This window comes from Ambystoma mexicanum, chromosome 10, assembly GCF_040938575.1.
Source record: "Ambystoma mexicanum isolate Mex_15411 chromosome 10, UKY_AmexF1_1, whole genome shotgun sequence".
In the NCBI taxonomy this organism is placed as follows: Eukaryota; Metazoa; Chordata; class Amphibia; order Caudata; family Ambystomatidae; genus Ambystoma; species Ambystoma mexicanum.
The window spans coordinates 1,536,508,223-1,536,528,159 of record NC_090932.1 but is presented as its reverse complement, the minus strand read 5'-3'; the positions used below and the strand labels follow the sequence as shown (position 1 = coordinate 1,536,528,159).

Sequence of the window (19,937 nt, the reverse complement as noted above, 5' to 3'; positions counted from 1 at the left end):
GTCACTAAGGGCCTTCGGAGAAGGACCAGGGGGACAGAACCACAATGTAACTGGTGTTTGAGATGATCTTGGTACTCGACAGCATCGAGTGGCTTCCAGCATGCTTTGTAGCTCCGGCGACAGAGTTCAAGAGGGACGACAGATGCGGATATCAGTTGGCAGGCAGTTTGGTAAGCGAGGCTGGGCGGACGGCTGCAGGTTGCCCTACCCGGCGGCTCGGGGTGAAGAATCGTTGTCTGTGTGCTGGTTGGTGGATCTGGAACGCTGGTCGAGGGTTCTCAGACGGCTTTAGTGACTGCAGCGTGAGAACAGCCACAGTGGTGCAGCCGGTCGCAGTTTGAGAGCTCGACTGCTTCGAAAAAGTCCTTAAAAGATGGACGCTGGTTGATGCTTGTTGTGGCACTCCTCCGAGCTTCTTCTCAATGCTTGGGTCGACGTTTAAGGCGGCCGACCCAAAGCTGAGAAGAGTGTTTGCCGGCAACGGCCTTGTCCTTTGTTCAGAGACTCTCTGGCACTTCCCACCTAGGAAGCTTGCTGGCTTAACCTAGCAGGGCACGCTGTGTGCTGGCTGGGTACCGGTTCTGGTGCTGCTTGATGGATCCTCTGAGTCGGGTATCTCCCTCTGTTCCCTGGGAGATGTTTTGGGAGGTATTTTGCTTCCCTCTTGGAAATCCTGGACTTCCTTCACTGGCGGAAGCCGTGAGGCAGACTGTACCATCACCGAGGGTCCGAATGAGTCCTTCTTCGTACTCCTTTTGAAGTCGTCGGATGATCTGTTTAGTGAGGGCTCAGCCCTCTTTTAAAGCCAAATGGGCCCCAGTGATTGGAGCATGCTAAGCCTACCTTAAAGACCCAATCCTGGGTCCCCACCACCAATCTTCTGTCATGCGTAAGGTCATGACCAGAGTGCTTTGCAACAGGAAAGGTAAGGGGTGACAACATGTACTACTAAGCCGCACCCATCTTCCTGTCTCCTGTGGATCAAAGTGGCTCTCTGGTTAATTGAGCTCGAGAACAGACTGTCTGCATCAAATCACATATATCTTCCCTCTGAAAGGGGGTGGCCCTGCAGCGGTTGCCTACTGTAAACAGTTGTTCCACACATGACATTCAATGGCCTTCATACAGAGGGGTGGGAGCTAGCTTCAAGCTGACACATTGCATATGAAAAAGGTGTTGGGGTTTCCTGCCCTGTGTTAGTTCTGTGAACAGGCCTCTTGGCAGGCCTGCTTCACTTAACTCTCATCAGTATGCGCTGCCATCAGAGAGAACCTAACAATAGGCAGGGCATATCGATGGAGCCTTTGCTATTTTAAGTAGGCTGACCAGGGCCGGAGGAAGGCGTTGCCTTCCCCCTTCAGAGATGCTTTGATGTACCCATGGCTGTCACATTGCAGCTAAATGTGACAGGAGGACCGCACCGGTAGACTGTGTCCCCCAGAGTGCACTTGACTATGTGTTTGTTGTGCAGTGTCCATTGGGAAATGTGTGCGGAATAGCCCCACACATTTCCAGGAGGTTTACCTACCAACATTCCATTTCTTTTTTAAAAGTATCAAACCAGCCCAGGCGGAGCGCACACTCCCCGTGCGGATGGTCTAATTCCTCACTCTTGGTCAGGTTCTTCAATTCCTACCAGTCAAGTGGTCTCTTCTGTCTGTGTCTGCACTTCATTTGCACAGCAAACAGGCATGTCTTTCCCATGGCAAGTGTCTTCTCCAAGCTGCACACACAGACAGCCGTTTCTCAGGCTAAATGTTCTCTTCTGACCTCAGTGGCAGAGCCACACTAAGCAGATGGCTCTGCAAAGGCCCAGGGGCTACAGCAAAAAGCCTGAACAGGGCAAGGCCGCTTCATTTTTGGCAGTGGAGTGGAAGTAGAATTGCAGGGTCCGCCCTATGAGACAGGGTACAAGACGTGAATTACATAGGACCTTTTCACTTTTCCCAGAGTCCCCTGCAAAATCGGGTCTATTTTCAAGGACAAGTGCAATTATCACAAACAGGTAGGTATGTGATGGCATGGAAATGTATCGAAATTGTAATGGTTTGGTCAACAGTTGGAACGCTCAGAGACAAATTGATTCACTTCTTGTCAATGTCCTGGCTGCACTGCAGAAACAGGTGGAGCATCACTTCACCTGTCCCCAAAGGAGCCCATTTCTCGATGCTGTCCTCGCTCCTGTGCAATCCTCCAATGGCTCTTTGCATTCTCAAGCCTCTCCCATGTTGCCTTGGCAGCGGCCTGCCCAATAATCTCTCAGGAGGGCGGGGTCACTTGCCAACAGGCCACCGATCATGCTAAGGGAAAGAGCGCACAGGTAGCAGCCTGCTCATTTGCATGTTTACTCCCAGAATCCTATGCATACCTTGCTACTATATTTGCTGTCAGTTTGGTGAGCGCAAGATGATACAGGTGTTCACCTCAACAAATCTCGGCACTGGAATCCAGGCGGTTTTATGAGTTTGACAAAGGATGCTCAGGATGGAGCTTGCTGGGATCAGTGCAAGTTAAATGGGAATCCATTCCCGGGGCGCACGGGCCTCTGGGTCAGGTGCTTTAGTTTTGCGCAGTGGCAGTATCGTAGCTCATGAGGTTTAACCGAGGCGCGATTATTGCTTATTGAAAACTTTACCCAATACCCCGCCATGACAGCTTGAAATATAGCTGGAATTGGTAATTTTTGACAGTCTCTACGGAGGCTGAACCGATTTGTTTGAAAAGAAGACAATGGGCCTCATTCCGAGTACGGCGCTAACCAATGGCGCTATTAACGCCTTGGTTGACGCCGTACCCGGACCGGCAGCGCCTTGGTGGTTGGCGGAATTACCGCCCCATTCCAAGGTTGGCGGGGCGGTAATTCCCCAATCCCCATTTACCCTTCCCCATTCCCATTCTTGCCCCATAGGGCATAATGGGAGTGGGGAAGGCGTCAATTACGCCACCGTAAATTACGGTGGCGTAATTAACATCAAGGTCCCTTAGCGCCATGGTATTTAACGCCTGCTAAAAGCAGGTGTTAAAAGCACCATGGCGCTAAGGGAACTCGGAGTATGGCGGTAAGGGATTACCGCCACCGCTCTCGTTAGCGGTGGCCGCTATCCCTTACCGCCATACTCGGAATGAGGCCCAATGACGCTTTTACTCCACTGGAGAAGACCTATCAAGAGGGGTGTGTTTTTCGGAACCCATCCCTTCTATTCTTTGTTCTCTCGTGGCCTACCCTCAACAAAGGGGTTTACTTCCAGAAGCTAGCGCATTCGTAAACTCCAAGCGGCGCAGCGAAGTCTATGGAACCGTGACCATGCAGCAGGTGCATTAAGCGCCTCAGTTGTCTCGCTGCCTTCCTGATCTCACGACATGAAAACCATGAGCTTTCAGAACCTAGCAGACAGTGACCTGTCTGCCTTCGATCCTCTTTGCCACATCTGCTCTTGCGAAAGTCATCAGATTGTTGAATGGTTACTCAGGGAGGTCTGGCTGCCACTGAAGCCAACCGCAGCAGAGGGGTCGCTTTACCTTTGGCCTTCGCTCACCATCTCAGTCTTCCCAAGAGAGGCAAAAGGGCATTTCTGTCCCCATGCATTCTATAGACACATATTCACGTGGAGTCAACAACCCGACCTCTCTTGGTGTGACGAATCAACTTCCGGGGCACTAGTGGTCCAGGGAGGAATATCGCTTTCTAGACCATCAATCAGTCCCACACCTCTAGTACACCGGAAGGGGTCCGAACAGTGGACGGAACGTCAGGCTGGTTAGTTGCAACAGAGCGAAAAAACAATTGTGACCCACTGATAAAAGGGACTGTCCAGTCAAGGTTGTATACAAATATCTACTTTAGTATTAATACAACAGACAGTTCTAACACACTACAAAATACAACCCACCCTATAAAGGAAAACAGGGGACAGACAGTTTCACAAAGGAGAGGGATGCACTCTGGATACTGACAGGAGTGCAGTCGGTAAAGCAATCAGTCTGAACTGTTCAAGGTTATTTGGTTGCAGCAGCAAGGGAGCAAGAGGTCGTAAATGTCACTAAGGGCCTTCGGAGAAGGACCAGGGGGACAGAACCACAATGTAACTGGTGTTTGAGATGATCTTGGTACTCGACAGCATCGAGTGGCTTCCAGCATGCTTTGTAGCTCCGGCGACAGAGTTCAAGAGGGACGACAGATGCGGATATCAGTTGGCAGGCAGTTTGGTAAGCGAGGCTGGGCGGACGGCTGCAGGCTGCCCTACCCGGCGGCTCGGGGTGAAGAATCGTTGTCTGTGTGCTGGTTGGTGGATCTGGAACGCTGGTCGAGGGTTCTCAGACGGCTTTAGTGACTGCAGCGTGAGAACAGCCACAGTGGTGCAGCCGGTCGCAGTTTGAGAGCTCGACTGCTTCGAAAAAGTCCTTAAAAGATGGACGCTGGTTGATGCTTGTTGTGGCACTCCTCCGAGCTTCTTCTCAATGCTTGGGTCGACGTTTAAGGCGGCCGACCCAAAGCTGAGAAGAGTGTTTGCCGGCAACGGCCTTGTCCTTTGTTCAGAGACTCTCTGGCACTTCCCACCTAGGAAGCTTGCTGGCTTAACCTAGCAGGGCACGCTGTGTGCTGGCTGGGTACCGGTTCTGGTGCTGCTTGATGGATCCTCTGAGTCGGGTATCTCCCTCTGTTCCCTGGGAGATGTTTTGGGAGGTATTTTGCTTCCCTCTTGGAAATCCTGGACTTCCTTCACTGGCGGAAGCCGTGAGGCAGACTGTACCATCACCGAGGGTCCGAATGAGTCCTTCTTCGTACTCCTTTTGAAGTCGTCGGATGATCTGCTTAGTGAGGGGCTCAGCCCTCTTTTAAAGCCAAATGGGCCCCAGTGATTGGAGCATGCTAAGCCTACCTTAAAGACCCAATCCTGGGTCCCCACCACCAATCTTCTGTCATGCGTAAGGTCATGACCAGAGTGCTTTGCAACAGGAAAGGTAAGGGGTGACAACATGTACTACTAAGCCGCACCCATCTTCCTGTCTCCTGTGGATCAAAGTGGCTCTCTGGTTAATTGAGCTCGAGAACAGACTGTCTGCATCAAATCACATATATCTTCCCTCTGAAAGGGGGTGGCCCTGCAGCGGTTGCCTACTGTAAACAGTTGTTCCACACATGACATTCAATGGCCTTCATACAGAGGGGTGGGAGCTAGCTTCAAGCTGACACATTGCATATGAAAAAGGTGTTGGGGTTTCCTGCCCTGTGTTAGTTCTGTGAACAGGCCTCTTGGCAGGCCTGCTTCACTTAACTCTCATCAGTATGCGCTGCCATCAGAGAGAACCTAACAATAGGCAGGGCATATCGATGGAGCCTTTGCTATTTTAAGTAGGCTGACCAGGGCCGGAGGAAGGCGTTGCCTTCCCCCTTCAGAGATGCTTTGATGTACCCATGGCTGTCACATTGCAGCTAAATGTGACAGGAGGACCGCACCGGTAGACTGTGTCCCCCAGAGTGCACTTGACTATGTGTTTGTTGTGCAGTGTCCATTGGGAAATGTGTGCGGAATAGCCCCACACATTTCCAGGAGGTTTACCTACCAACATTCCATTTCTTTTTTAAAAGTATCAAACCAGCCCAGGCGGAGCGCACACTCCCCGTGCGGATGGTCTAATTCCTCACTCTTGGTCAGGTTCTTCAATTCCTACCAGTCAAGTGGTCTCTTCTGTCTGTGTCTGCACTTCATTTGCACAGCAAACAGGCATGTCTTTCCAATGGCAACAGTGTCTTCTCCAAGCTGCACACACAGACAGCCGTTTCTCAGGCTAAATGTTCTCTTCTGACCTCAGTGGCAGAGCCACACTAAGCAGATGGCTCTGCAAAGGCCCAGGGGCTACAGCAAAAAGCCTGAACAGGGCAAGGCCGCTTCATTTTTGGCAGTGGAGTGGAAGTAGAATTGCAGGGTCCGCCCTATGAGACAGGGTACAAGACGTGAATTACATAGGACCTTTTCACTTTTCCCAGAGTCCCCTGCAAAATCGGGTCTATTTTCAAGGACAAGTGCAATTATCACAAACAGGTAGGTATGTGATGGCATGGAAATGTATCGAAATTGTAATGGTTTGGTCAACAGTTGGAACGCTCAGAGACAAATTGATTCACTTCTTGTCAATGTCCTGGCTGCACTGCAGAAACAGCTGGTCGTCCTGGTGGAGCATCACTTCACCTGTCCCCAAAGGAGCCCATTTCTCGATGCTGTCCTCGCTCCTGTGCAATCCTCCAATGGCTCTTTGCATTCTCAAGCCTCTCCCATGTTGCCTTGGCAGCGGCCTGCCCAATAATCTCTCAGGAGGGCGGGGTCACTTGCCAACAGGCCACCGATCATGCTAAAGGAAAGAGCGCACAGGTAGCAGCCTGCTCATTTGCATGTTTACTCCCAGAATCCTATGCATACCTTGCTACTATATTTGCTGTCAGTTTGGTGAGCGCAAGATGATACAGGTGTTCACCTCAACAAATCTCGGCACTGGAATCCAGGCGGTTTTATGAGTTTGACAAAGGATGCTCAGGATGGAGCTTGCTGGGATCAGTGCAAGTTAAATGGGAATCCATTCCCGGGGCGCACGGGCCTCTGGGTCAGGTGCTTTAGCTTTGCGCAGTGGCAGTATCGTAGCTCATGAGGTTTAACCGAGGCGCGATTATTGCTTATTGAAAACTTTACCCAATACCCCGCCATGACAGCTTGAAATATAGCTGGAATTGGTAATTTTTGACAGTCTCTACGGAGGCTGAACCGATTTGTTTGAAAAGGAGACAATGACGCTTTTACTCCACTGGAGAAGACCTAGCAAGAGGGGTGTGTTTTTCGGAACCCATCCCTTCTATTCTTTGTTCCCTCGTGGCCTACCCTCAACAAAGGGGTTTACTTCCAGAAGCTAGCGCATTCGTAAACTCCAAGCGGCGCAGCGAAGTCTATGGAACCGTGACCATGCAGCAGGTGCATTAAGCGCCTCAGTTGTCTCGCTGCCTTCCTGATCTCACGACATGAAAACCATGAGCTTTCAGAACCTAGCAGACAGTGACCTGTCTGCCTTCGATCCTCTTTGCCACATCTGCTCTTGCGAAAGTCATCAGATTGTTGGATGGTTACTCAGGGAGGTCTGGCTGCCACTGAAGCCAACCGCAGCAGAGGGGTCGCTTTACCTTTGGCCTTCGCTCACCATCTCAGTCTTCCCAAGAGAGGCAAAAGGGCATTTCTGTCCCCATGCATTCTATAGACACATATTCACGTGGAGTCAACAACCCGACCTCTCTTGGTGTGACGAATCAACTTCCGGGGCACTAGTGGTCCAGGGAGGAATATCGCTTTCTAGACCATCAATCAGTCCCACACCTCTAGTACACCAGAAGGGGTCCGAACAGTGGACGGAACGTCAGGCTGGTTAGCTGCAACAGAGCGAAAAAACAATTGTGACCCACTGATAAAAGGGACTGTCCAGTCAAGGTTGTATACAAATATCCACTTTAGTATTAATACAACAGACAGTTCTAACACACTACAAAATACAACCCACCCTATAAAGGAAAACAGGGGACAGACAGTTTCACAAAGGAGAGGGATGCACTCTGGATACTGACAGGAGTGCAGTCGGTAAAGCAATCAGTCTGAACTGTTCAAGGTTATTTGGTTGCAGCAGCAAGGGAGCAAGAGGTCGTAAATGTCACTAAGGGCCTTCGGAGAAGGACCAGGGGGACAGAACCACAATGTAACTGGTGTTTGAGATGATCTTGGTACTCGACAGCATCGAGTGGCTTCCAGCATGCTTTGTAGCTCCGGCGACAGAGTTCAAGAGGGACGACAGATGCGGATATCAGTTGGCAGGCAGTTTGGTAAGCGAGGCTGGGCGGACGGCTGCAGGCTGCCCTACCCGGCGGCTCGGGGTGAAGAATCGTTGTCTGTGTGCTGGTTGGTGGATCTGGAACGCTGGTCGAGGGTTCTCAGACGGCTTTAGTGACTGCAGCGTGAGAACAGCCACAGTGGTGCAGCCGGTCGCAGTTTGAGAGCTCGACTGCTTCGAAAAAGTCCTTAAAAGATGGACGCTGGTTGATGCTTGTTGTGGCACTCCTCCGAGCTTCTTCTCAATGCTTGGGTCGACGTTTAAGGCGGCCGACCCAAAGCTGAGAAGAGTGTTTGCCGGCAACGGCCTTGTCCTTTGTTCAGAGACTCTCTGGCACTTCCCACCTAGGAAGCTTGCTGGCTTAACCTAGCAGGGCACGCTGTGTGCTGGCTGGGTACCAGTTCTGGTGCTGCTTGATGGATCCTCTGAGTCGGGTATCTCCCTCTGTTCCCTGGGAGATGTTTTGGGAGGTATTTTGCTTCCCTCTTGGAAATCCTGGACTTCCTTCACTGGCGGAAGCCGTGAGGCAGACTGTACCATCACCGAGGGTCCGAATGAGTCCTTCTTCGTACTCCTTTTGAAGTCGTCGGATGATCTGTTTAGTGAGGGGCTCAGCCCTCTTTTAAAGCCAAATGGGCCCCAGTGATTGGAGCATGCTAAGCCTACCTTAAAGACCCAATCCTGGGTCCCCACCACCAATCTTCTGTCATGCGTAAGGTCATGACCAGAGTGCTTTGCAACAGGAAAGGTAAGGGGTGACAACATGTACTACTAAGCCGCACCCATCTTCCTGTCTCCTGTGGATCAAAGTGGCTCTCTGGTTAATTGAGCTCGAGAACAGACTGTCTGCATCAAATCACATATATCTTCCCTCTGAAAGGGGGTGGCCCTGCAGCGGTTGCCTACTGTAAACAGTTGTTCCACACATGACATTCAATGGCCTTCATACAGAGGGGTGGGAGCTAGCTTCAAGCTGACACATTGCATATGAAAAAGGTGTTGGGGTTTCCTGCCCTGTGTTAGTTCTGTGAACAGGCCTCTTGGCAGGCCTGCTTCACTTAACTCTCATCAGTATGTGCTGCCATCAGAGAGAACCTAACAATAGGCAGGGCATATCGATGGAGCCTTTGCTATTTTAAGTAGGCTGACCAGGGCCGGAGGAAGGCGTTGCCTTCCCCCTTCAGAGATGCTTTGATGTACCCATGGCTGTCACATTGCAGCTAAATGTGACAGGAGGACCGCACCGGTAGACTGTGTCCCCCAGAGTGCACTTGACTATGTGTTTGTTGTGCAGTGTCCATTGGGAAATGTGTGCGGAATAGCCCCACACATTTCCAGGAGGTTTACCTACCAACATTCCATTTCTTTTTTAAAAGTATCAAACCAGCCCAGGCGGAGCGCACACTCCCCGTGCGGATGGTCTAATTCCTCACTCTTGGTCAGGTTCTTCAATTCCTACCAGTCAAGTGGTCTCTTCTGTCTGTGTCTGCACTTCATTTGCACAGCAAACAGGCATGTCTTTCCCATGGCAACAGTGTCTTCTCCAAGCTGCACACACAGACAGCCGTTTCTCAGGCTAAATGTTCTCTTCTGACCTCAGTGGCAGAGCCACACTAAGCAGATGGCTCTGCAAAGGCCCAGGGGCTACAGCAAAAAGCCTGAACAGGGCAAGGCCGCTTCATTTTTGGCAGTGGAGTGGAAGTAGAATTGCAGGGTCCGCCCTATGAGACAGGGTACAAGACGTGAATTACATAGGACCTTTTCACTTTTCCCAGAGTCCCCTGCAAAATCGGGTCTATTTTCAAGGACAAGTGCAATTATCACAAACAGGTAGGTATGTGATGGCATTGAAATGTATCGAACTTGTAATGGTTTGGTCAACAGTTGGAACGCTCAGAGACAAATTGATTCACTTCTTGTCAATGTCCTGGCTGCACTGCAGAAACAGCTGGTCGTCCTGGTGGAGCATCACTTCACCTGTCCCCAAAGGAGCCCATTTCTCGATGCTGTCCTCGCTCCTGTGCAATCCTCCAATGGCTCTTTGCATTCTCAAGCCTCTCCCATGTTGCCTTGGCAGCGGCCTGCCCAATAATCTCTCAGGAGGGCGGGGTCACTTGCCAACAGGCCACCGATCATGCTAAGGGAAAGAGCGCACAGGTAGCAGCCTGCTCATTTGCATGTTTACTCCCAGAATCCTATGCATACCTTGCTACTATATTTGCTGTCAGTTTGGTGAGCGCAAGATGATACAGGTGTTCACCTCAACAAATCTCGGCACTGGAATCCAGGCGGTTTTATGAGTTTGACAAAGGATGCTCAGGATGGAGCTTGCTGGGATCAGTGCAAGTTAAATGGGAATCCATTCCCGGGGCGCACGGGCCTCTGGGTCAGGTGCTTTAGCTTTGCGCAGTGGCAGTATCGTAGCTCATGAGGTTTAACCGAGGCGCGATTATTGCTTATTGAAAACTTTACCCAATACCCCGCCATGACAGCTTGAAATATAGCTGGAATTGGTAATTTTTGACAGTCTCTACGGAGGCTGAACCGATTTGTTTGAAAAGGAGACAATGACGCTTTTACTCCACTGGAGAAGACCTAGCAAGAGGGATGTGTTTTTCGGAACCCCTCCCTTCTATTCTTTGTTCTCTCGTGGCCTACCCTCAACAAAGGGGTTTACTTCCAGAAGCTAGCGCATTCGTAAACTCCAAGCGGCGCAGCGAAGTCTATGGAACCGTGACCATGCAGCAGGTGCATTAAGCGCCTCAGTTGTCTCGCTGCCTTCCTGATCTCACGACATGAAAACCATGAGCTTTCAGAACCTAGCAGACAGTGACCTGTCTGCCTTCGATCCTCTTTGCCACATCTGCTCTTGCGAAAGTCATCAGATTGTTGGATGGTTACTCAGGGAGGTCTGGCTGCCACTGAAGCCAACCGCAGCAGAGGGGTCGCTTTACCTTTGGCCTTCGCTCACCATCTCAGTCTTCCCAAGAGAGGCAAAAGGGCATTTCTGTCCCCATGCATTCTATAGACACATATTCACGTGGAGTCAACAACCCGACCTCTCTTGGTGTGACGAATCAACTTCCGGGGCACTAGTGGTCCAGGGAGGAATATCGCTTTCTAGACCATCAATCAGTCCCACACCTCTAGTACACCGGAAGGGGTCCGAACAGTGGACGGAACGTCAGGCTGGTTAGTTGCAACAGAGCGAAAAAACAATTGTGACCCACTGATAAAAGGGACTGTCCAGTCAAGGTTGTATACAAATATCTACTTTAGTATTAATACAACAGACAGTTCTAACACACTACAAAATACAACCCACCCTATAAAGGAAAACAGGGGACAGACAGTTTCACAAAGGAGAGGGATGCACTCTGGATACTGACAGGAGTGCAGTCGGTAAAGCAATCAGTCTGAACTGTTCAAGGTTATTTGGTTGCAGCAGCAAGGGAGCAAGAGGTCGTAAATGTCACTAAGGGCCTTCGGAGAAGGACCAGGGGGACAGAACCACAATGTAACTGGTGTTTGAGATGATCTTGGTACTCGACAGCATCGAGTGGCTTCCAGCATGCTTTGTAGCTCCGGCGACAGAGTTCAAGAGGGACGACAGATGCGGATATCAGTTGGCAGGCAGTTTGGTAAGCGAGGCTGGGCGGACGGCTGCAGGCTGCCCTACCCGGCGGCTCGGGGTGAAGAATCGTTGTCTGTGTGCTGGTTGGTGGATCTGGAACGCTGGTCGAGGGTTCTCAGACGGCTTTAGTGACTGCAGCGTGAGAACAGCCACAGTGGTGCAGCCGGTCGCAGTTTGAGAGCTCGACTGCTTCGAAAAAGTCCTTAAAAGATGGACGCTGGTTGATGCTTGTTGTGGCACTCCTCCGAGCTTCTTCTCAATGCTTGGGTCGACGTTTAAGGCGGCCGACCCAAAGCTGAGAAGAGTGTTTGCCGGCAACGGCCTTGTCCTTTGTTCAGAGACTCTCTGGCACTTCCCACCTAGGAAGCTTGCTGGCTTAACCTAGCAGGGCACGCTGTGTGCTGGCTGGGTACCGGTTCTGGTGCTGCTTGATGGATCCTCTGAGTCGGGTATCTCCCTCTGTTCCCTGGGAGATGTTTTGGGAGGTATTTTGCTTCCCTCTTGGAAATCCTGGACTTCCTTCACTGGCGGAAGCCGTGAGGCAGACTGTACCATCACCGAGGGTCCGAATGAGTCCTTCTTCGTACTCCTTTTGAAGTCGTCGGATGATCTGTTTAGTGAGGGGCTCAGCCCTCTTTTAAAGCCAAATGGGCCCCAGTGATTGGAGCATGCTAAGCCTACCTTAAAGACCCAATCCTGGGTCCCCACCACCAATCTTCTGTCATGCGTAAGGTCATGACCAGAGTGCTTTGCAACAGGAAAGGTAAGGGGTGACAACATGTACTACTAAGCCGCACCCATCTTCCTGTCTCCTGTGGATCAAAGTGGCTCTCTGGTTAATTGAGCTCGAGAACAGACTGTCTGCATCAAATCACATATATCTTCCCTCTGAAAGGGGGTGGCCCTGCAGCGGTTGCCTACTGTAAACAGTTGTTCCACACATGACATTCAATGGCCTTCATACAGAGGGGTCGGAGCTAGCTTCAAGCTGACACATTGCATATGAAAAAGGTGTTGGGGTTTCCTGCCCTGTGTTAGTTCTGTGAACAGGCCTCTTGGCAGGCCTGCTTCACTTAACTCTCATCAGTATGCGCTGCCATCAGAGAGAACCTAACAATAGGCAGGGCATATCGATGGAGCCTTTGCTATTTTAAGTAGGCTGACCAGGGCCGGAGGAAGGCGTTGCCTTCCCCCTTCAGAGATGCTTTGATGTACCCATGGCTGTCACATTGCAGCTAAATGTGACAGGAGGACCGCACCGGTAGACTGTGTCCCCCAGAGTGCACTTGACTATGTGTTTGTTGTGCAGTGTCCATTGGGAAATGTGTGCGGAATAGCCCCACACATTTCCAGGAGGTTTACCTACCAACATTCCATTTCTTTTTTAAAAGTATCAAACCAGCCCAGGCGGAGCGCACACTCCCCGTGCGGATGGTCTAATTCCTCACTCTTGGTCAGGTTCTTCAATTCCTACCAGTCAAGTGGTCTCTTCTGTCTGTGTCTGCACTTCATTTGCACAGCAAACAGGCATGTCTTTCCCATGGCAACAGTGTCTTCTCCAAGCTGCACACACAGACAGCCGTTTCTCAGGCTAAATGTTCTCTTCTGACCTCAGTGGCAGAGCCACACTAAGCAGATGGCTCTGCAAAGGCCCAGGGGCTACAGCAAAAAGCCTGAACAGGGCAAGGCCGCTTCATTTTTGGCAGTGGAGTGGAAGTAGAATTGCAGGGTCCGCCCTATGAGACAGGGTACAAGACGTGAATTACATAGGACCTTTTCACTTTTCCCAGAGTCCCCTGCAAAATCGGGTCTATTTTCAAGGACAAGTGCAATTATCACAAACAGGTAGGTATGTGATGGCATGGAAATGTATCGAAATTGTAATGGTTTGGTCAACAGTTGGAACGCTCAGAGACAAATTGATTCACTTCTTGTCAATGTCCTGGCTGCACTGCAGAAACAGCTGGTCGTCCTGGTGGAGCATCACTTCACCTGTCCCCAAAGGAGCCCATTTCTCGATGCTGTCCTCGCTCCTGTGCAATCCTCCAATGGCGCTTTGCATTCTCAAGCCTCTCCCATGTTGCCTTGGCAGCGGCCTGCCCAATAATCTCTCAGGAGGGCGGGGTCACTTGCCAACAGGCCACCGATCATGCTAAGGGAAAGAGCGCACAGGTAGCAGCCTGCTCATTTGCATGTTTACTCCCAGAATCCTATGCATACCTTGCTACTATATTTGCTGTCAGTTTGGTGAGCGCAAGATGATACAGGTGTTCACCTCAACAAATCTCGGCACTGGAATCCAGGCGGTTTTATGAGTTTGACAAAGGATGCTCAGGATGGAGCTTGCTGGGATCAGTGCAAGTTAAATGGGAATCCATTCCCGGGGCGCACGGGCCTCTGGGTCAGGTGCTTTAGCTTTGCGCAGTGGCAGTATCGTGGCTCACGAGGTTTAACCGAGGCGCGATTATTGCTTATTGAAAACTTTACCCAATACCCCGCCATGACAGCTTGAAATATAGCTGGAATTGGTAATTTTTGACAGTCTCTACGGAGGCTGAACCGATTTGTTTGAAAAGGAGACAATGACGCTTTTACTCCACTGGAGAAGACCTAGCAAGAGGGATGTGTTTTTCGGAACCCATCCCTTCTATTCTTTGTTCTCTCGTGGCCTACCCTCAACAAAGGGGTTTACTTCCAGAAGCTAGCGCATCCGTAAACTCCAAGCGGCGCAGCGAAGTCTATGGAACCGTGACCATGCAGCAGGTGCATTAAGCACCTCAGTTGTCTCGCTGCCTTCCTGATCTCACGACATGAAAACCATGAGTTTTCAGAACCTAGCAGACAGTGACCTGTCTGCCTTCGATCCTCTTTGCCACATCTGCTCTTGCGAAAGTCATCAGTTTTTGGATGGTTACTCAGGGAGGTCTGGCTGCCACTGAAGCCAACCGCAGCAGAGGGGTCGCTTTACCTTTGGCCTTCGCTCACCATCTCAGTCTTCCCAAGAGAGGCAAAAGGGCATTTCTGTCCCCATGCATTCTATAGACACATATTCACGTGGAGTCAACAACCCGACCTCTCTTGGTGTGACGAATCAACTTCCGGGGCACTAGTGGTCCAGGGAGGAATATCGCTTTCTAGACCATCAATCAGTCCCACACCTCTAGTACACCGGAAGGGGTCCGAACAGTGGACGGAACGTCAGGCTGGTTAGTTGCAACAGAGCGAAAAAACAATTGTGACCCACTGATAAAAGGGACTGTCCAGTCAAGGTTGTATACAAATATCTACTTTAGTATTAATACAACAGACAGTTCTAACACACTACAAAATACAACCCACCCTATAAAGGAAAACAGGGGACAGACAGTTTCACAAAGGAGAGGGATGCACTCTGGATACTGACAGGAGTGCAGTCGGTAAAGCAATCAGTCTGAACTGTTCAAGGTTATTTGGTTGCAGCAGCAAGGGAGCAAGAGGTCGTAAATGTCACTAAGGGCCTTCGGAGAAGGACCAGGGGGACAGAACCACAATGTAACTGGTGTTTGAGATGATCTTGGTACTCGACAGCATCGAGTGGCTTCCAGCATGCTTTGTAGCTCCGGCGACAGAGTTCAAGAGGGACGACAGATGCGGATATCAGTTGGCAGGCAATTTGGTAAGCGAGGCTGGGCGGACGGCTGCAGGCTGCCCTACCCGGCGGCTCGGGGTGAAGAATCGTTGTCTGTGTGCTGGTTGGTGGATCTGGAACGCTGGTCGAGGGTTCTCAGACGGCTTTAGTGACTGCAGCGTGAGAACAGCCACAGTGGTGCAGCCGGTCGCAGTTTGAGAGCTCGACTGCTTCGAAAAAGTCCTTAAAAAATGGACGCTGGTTGATGCTTGTTGTGGCACTCCTCCGAGCTTCTTCTCAATGCTTGGGTCGACGTTTAAGGCGGCCGACCCAAAGCTGAGAAGAGTGTTTGCCGGCAACGGCCTTGTCCTTTGTTCAGAGACTCTCTGGCACTTCCCACCTAGGAAGCTTGCTGGCTTAACCTAGCAGGGCACGCTGTGTGCTGGCTGGGTACCGGTTCTGGTGCTGCTTGATGGATCCTCTGAGTCGGGTATCTCCCTCTGTTCCCTGGGAGATGTTTTGGGAGGTATTTTGCTTCCCTCTTGGAAATCCTGGACTTCCTTCACTGGCGGAAGCCGTGAGGCAGACTGTACCATCACCGAGGGTCCGAATGAGTCCTTCTTCGTACTCCTTTTGAAGTCGTCGGATGATCTGCTTAGTGAGGGGCTCAGCCCTCTTTTAAAGCCAAATGGGCCCCAGTGATTGAAGCATGCTAAGCCTACCTTAAAGACCCAATCCTGGGTCCCCACCACCAATCTTCTGTCATGCGTAAGGTCATGACCAGAGTGCTTTGCAACAGGAAAGGTAAGGGGTGACAACATGTACTACTAAGCCGCACCCATCTTCCTGTCTCCTGTGGATCAAAGTGGCTCTCTGGTTAATTGAGCTCGAGAACAGACTGTCTGCATCAAATCACATATATCTTCCCTCTGAAAGGGGGTGGCCCTGCAGCGGTTGCCTACTGTAAACAGTTGTTCCACACATGACATTCAATGGCCTTCATACAGAGGGGTGGGAGCTAGCTTCAAGCTGACACATTGCATATGAAAAAGGTGTTGGGGTTTCCTGCCCTGTGTTAGTTCTGTGAACAGGCCTCTTGGCAGGCCTGCTTCACTTAACTCTCATCAGTATGCGCTGCCATCAGAGAGAACCTAACAATAGGCAGGGCATATCGATGGAGCCTTTGCTATTTTAAGTAGGCTGACCAGGGCCGGAGGAAGGCGTTGCCTTCCCCCTTCAGAGATGCTTTGATGTACCCATGGCTGTCACATTGCAGCTAAATGTGACAGGAGGACCGCACCGGTAGACTGTGTCCCCCAGAGTGCACTTGACTATGTGTTTGTTGTGCAGTGTCCATTGGGAAATGTGTGCGGAATAGCCCCACACATTTCCAGGAGGTTTACCTACCAACATTCCATTTCTTTTTTAAAAGTATCAAACCAGCCCAGGCGGAGCGCACACTCCCCGTGCGGATGGTCTAATTCCTCACTCTTGGTCAGGTTCTTCAATTCCTACCAGTCAAGTGGTCTCTTCTGTCTGTGTCTGCACTTCATTTGCACAGCAAACAGGCATGTCTTTCCCATGGCAACAGTGTCTTCTCCAAGCTGCACACACAGACAGCCGTTTCTCAGGCTAAATGTTCTCTTCTGACCTCAGTGGCAGAGCCACACTAAGCAGATGGCTCTGCAAAGGCCCAGGGGCTACAGCAAAAAGCCTGAACAGGGCATGGCCGCTTCATTTTTGGCAGTGGAGTGGAAGTAGAATTGCAGGGTCCGCCCTATGAGACAGGGTACAAGACGTGAATTACATAGGACCTTTTCACTTTTCCCAGAGTCCCCTGCAAAATCGGGTCTATTTTCAAGGACAAGTGCAATTATCACAAACAGGTAGGTATGTGATGGCATGGACATGTATCGAAATTGTAATGGTTTGGTCAACAGTTGGAACGCTCAGAGACAAATTGATTCACTTCTTGTCAATGTCCTGGCTGCACTGCAGAAACAGCTGGTCGTCCTGGTGGAGCATCACTTCACCTGTCCCCAAAGGAGCCCATTTCTCGATGCTGTCCTCGCTCCTGTGCAATCCTCCAATGGCTCTTTGCATTCTCAAGCCTCTCCCATGTTGCCTTGGCAGCGGCCTGCCCAATAATCTCTCAGGAGGGCGGGGTCACTTGCCAACAGGCCACCGATCATGCTAAGGGAAAGAGCGCACAGGTAGCAGCCTGCTCATTTGCATGTTTACTCCCAGAATCCTATGCATACCTTGCTACTATATTTGCTGTCAGTTTGGTGAGCGCAAGATGATACAGGTGTTCACCTCAACAAATCTCGGCACTGGAATCCAGGCGGTTTTATGAGTTTGACAAAGGATGCTCAGGATGGAGCTTGCTGGGATCAGTGCAAGTTAAATGGGAATCCATTCCCGGGGCGCACGGGCCTCTGGGTCAGGTGCTTTAGCTTTGCGCAGTGGCAGTATCGTAGCTCATGAGGTTTAACCGAGGCGCGATTATTGCTTATTGAAAACTTTACCCAATACCCCGCCATGACAGCTTGAAATATAGCTGGAATTGGTAATTTTTGACAGTCTCTACGGAGGCTGAACCGATTTGTTTGAAAAGGAGACAATGACGCTTTTACTCCACTGGAGAAGACCTAGCAAGAGGGGTGTGTTTTTCGGAACCCATCCCTTCTATTCTTTGTTCTCTCGTGGCCTACCCTCAACAAAGGGGTTTACTTCCAGAAGCTAGCGCATTCGTAAACTCCAAGCGGCGCAGCGAAGTCTATGGAACCGTGACCATGCAGCAGGTGCATTAAGCGCCTCAGTTGTCTCGCTGCCTTCCTGATCTCACGACATGAAAACCATGAGCTTTCAGAACCTAGCAGACAGTGACTTGTCTGCCTTCGATCCTCTTTGCCACATCTGCTCTTGCGAAAGTCATCAGATTGTTGGATGGTTACTCAGGGAGGTCTGGCTGCCACTGAAGCCAACCGCAGCAGAGGGGTCGCTTTACCTTTGGCCTTCGCTCACCATCTCAGTCTTCCCAAGAGAGGCAAAAGGGCATTTCTGTCCCCATGCATTCTATAGACACATATTCACGTGGAGTCAACAACCCGACCTCTCTTGGTGTGACGAATCAACTTCCGGGGCACTAGTGGTCCAGGGAGGAATATCGCTTTCTAGACCATCAATCAGTCCCACACCTCTAGTACACCGGAAGGGGTCCGAACAGTGGACGGAACGTCAGGCTGGTTAGTTGCAACAGAGCGAAAAAACAATTGTGACCCACTGATAAAAGGGACTGTCCAGTCAAGGTTGTATACAAATATCTACTTTAGTATTAATACAACAGACAGTTCTAACACACTACAAAATACAACCCACCCTATAAAGGAAAACAGGGGACAGACAGTTTCACAAAGGAGAGGGATGCACTCTGGATACTGACAGGAGTGCAGTCGGTAAAGCAATCAGTCTGAACTGTTCAAGGTTATTTGGTTGCAGCAGCAAGGGAGCAAGAGGTCGTAAATGTCACTAAGGGCCTTCGGAGAAGGACCAGGGGGACAGAACCACAATGTAACTGGTGTTTGAGATGATCTTGGTACTCGACAGCATCGAGTGGCTTCCAGCATGCTTTGTAGCTCCGGCGACAGAGTTCAAGAGGGACGACAGATGCGGATATCAGTTGGCAGGCAGTTTGGTAAGCGAGGCTGGGCGGACGGCTGCAGGCTGCCCTACCCGGCGGCTCGGGGTGAAGAATCGTTGTCTGTGTGCTGGTTGGTGGATCTGGAACGCTGGTCGAGGGTTCTCAGACGGCTTTAGTGACTGCAGCGTGAGAACAGCCACAGTGGTGCAGCCGGTCGCAGTTTGAGAGCTCGACTGCTTCGAAAAAGTCCTTAAAAGATGGACGCTGGTTGATGCTTGTTGTGGCACTCCTCCGAGCTTCTTCTCAATGCTTGGGTCGACGTTTAAGGCGGCCGACCCAAAGCTGAGAAGAGTGTTTGCCGGCAACGGCCTTGTCCTTTGTTCAGAGACTCTCTGGCACTTCCCACCTAGGAAGCTTGCTGGCTTAACCTAGCAGGGCACGCTGTGTGCTGGCTGGGTACCGGTTCTGGTGCTGCTTGATGGATCCTCTGAGTCGGGTATCTCCCTCTGTTCCCTGGGAGATGTTTTGGGAGGTATTTTGCTTCCCTCTTGGAAATCCTGGACTTCCTTCACTGGCGGAAGCCGTGAGGCAGACTGTACCATCACCGAGGGTCCGAATGAGTCCTTCTTCGTACTCCTTTTGAAGTCGTCGGATGATCTGCTTAGTGAGGGGCTCAGCCCTCTTTTAAAGCCAAATGGGCCCCAGTGATTGGAGCATGCTAAGCCTACCTTAAAGACCCAATCCTGGGTCCCCACCACCAATCTTCTGTCATGCGTAAGGTCATGACCAGAGTGCTTTGCAACAGGAAAGGTAAGGGGTGACAACATGTACTACTAAGCCGCACCCATCTTCCTGTCTCCTGTGGATCAAAGTGGCTCTCTGGTTAATTGAGCTCGAGAACAGACTGTCTGCATCAAATCACATATATCTTCCCTCTGAAAGGGGGTGGCCTTGCAGCGGTTGCCTACTGTAAACAGTTGTTCCACACATGACATTCAATGGCCTTCATACAGAGGGGTGGGAGCTAGCTTCAAGCTGACACATTGCATATGAAAAAGGTGTTGGGGTTTCCTGCCCTGTGTTAGTTCTGTGAACAGGCCTCTTGGCAGGCCTGCTTCACTTAACTCTCATCAGTATGCGCTGCCATCAGAGAGAACCTAACAATAGGCAGGGCATATCGATGGAGCCTT

The 19,937-nt window shown here is 50.8% G+C and overlaps 5 non-coding genes across 5 annotated transcripts; all 5 read left to right on the top strand.

Annotated features, from left to right (window-relative positions):
* Nucleotides 1-2,561: 2,561 nt before the first annotated feature.
* LOC138496648 (U4 spliceosomal RNA) lies at nucleotides 2,562-2,702 on the top strand. Its single transcript, XR_011278140.1, has one exon. It is a non-coding gene; the product is annotated as a U4 spliceosomal RNA (small nuclear RNA).
* Nucleotides 2,703-6,612: 3,910 nt separating this feature from the next.
* LOC138496514 (U4 spliceosomal RNA) lies at nucleotides 6,613-6,753 on the top strand. The gene has a single exon (XR_011278019.1). It is a non-coding gene; the product is annotated as a U4 spliceosomal RNA (small nuclear RNA).
* A 3,508-nt stretch (nucleotides 6,754-10,261) lies between these two features.
* Nucleotides 10,262-10,402, top strand: LOC138496513 (U4 spliceosomal RNA). Its single transcript, XR_011278018.1, has one exon. It is a non-coding gene; the product is annotated as a U4 spliceosomal RNA (small nuclear RNA).
* A 3,508-nt stretch (nucleotides 10,403-13,910) lies between these two features.
* Nucleotides 13,911-14,051, top strand: LOC138496767 (U4 spliceosomal RNA). Its single transcript, XR_011278249.1, has one exon. It is a non-coding gene; the product is annotated as a U4 spliceosomal RNA (small nuclear RNA).
* A 3,507-nt stretch (nucleotides 14,052-17,558) lies between these two features.
* Nucleotides 17,559-17,699, top strand: LOC138496512 (U4 spliceosomal RNA). The gene has a single exon (XR_011278017.1). It is a non-coding gene; the product is annotated as a U4 spliceosomal RNA (small nuclear RNA).
* Nucleotides 17,700-19,937: the final 2,238 nt, after the last annotated feature.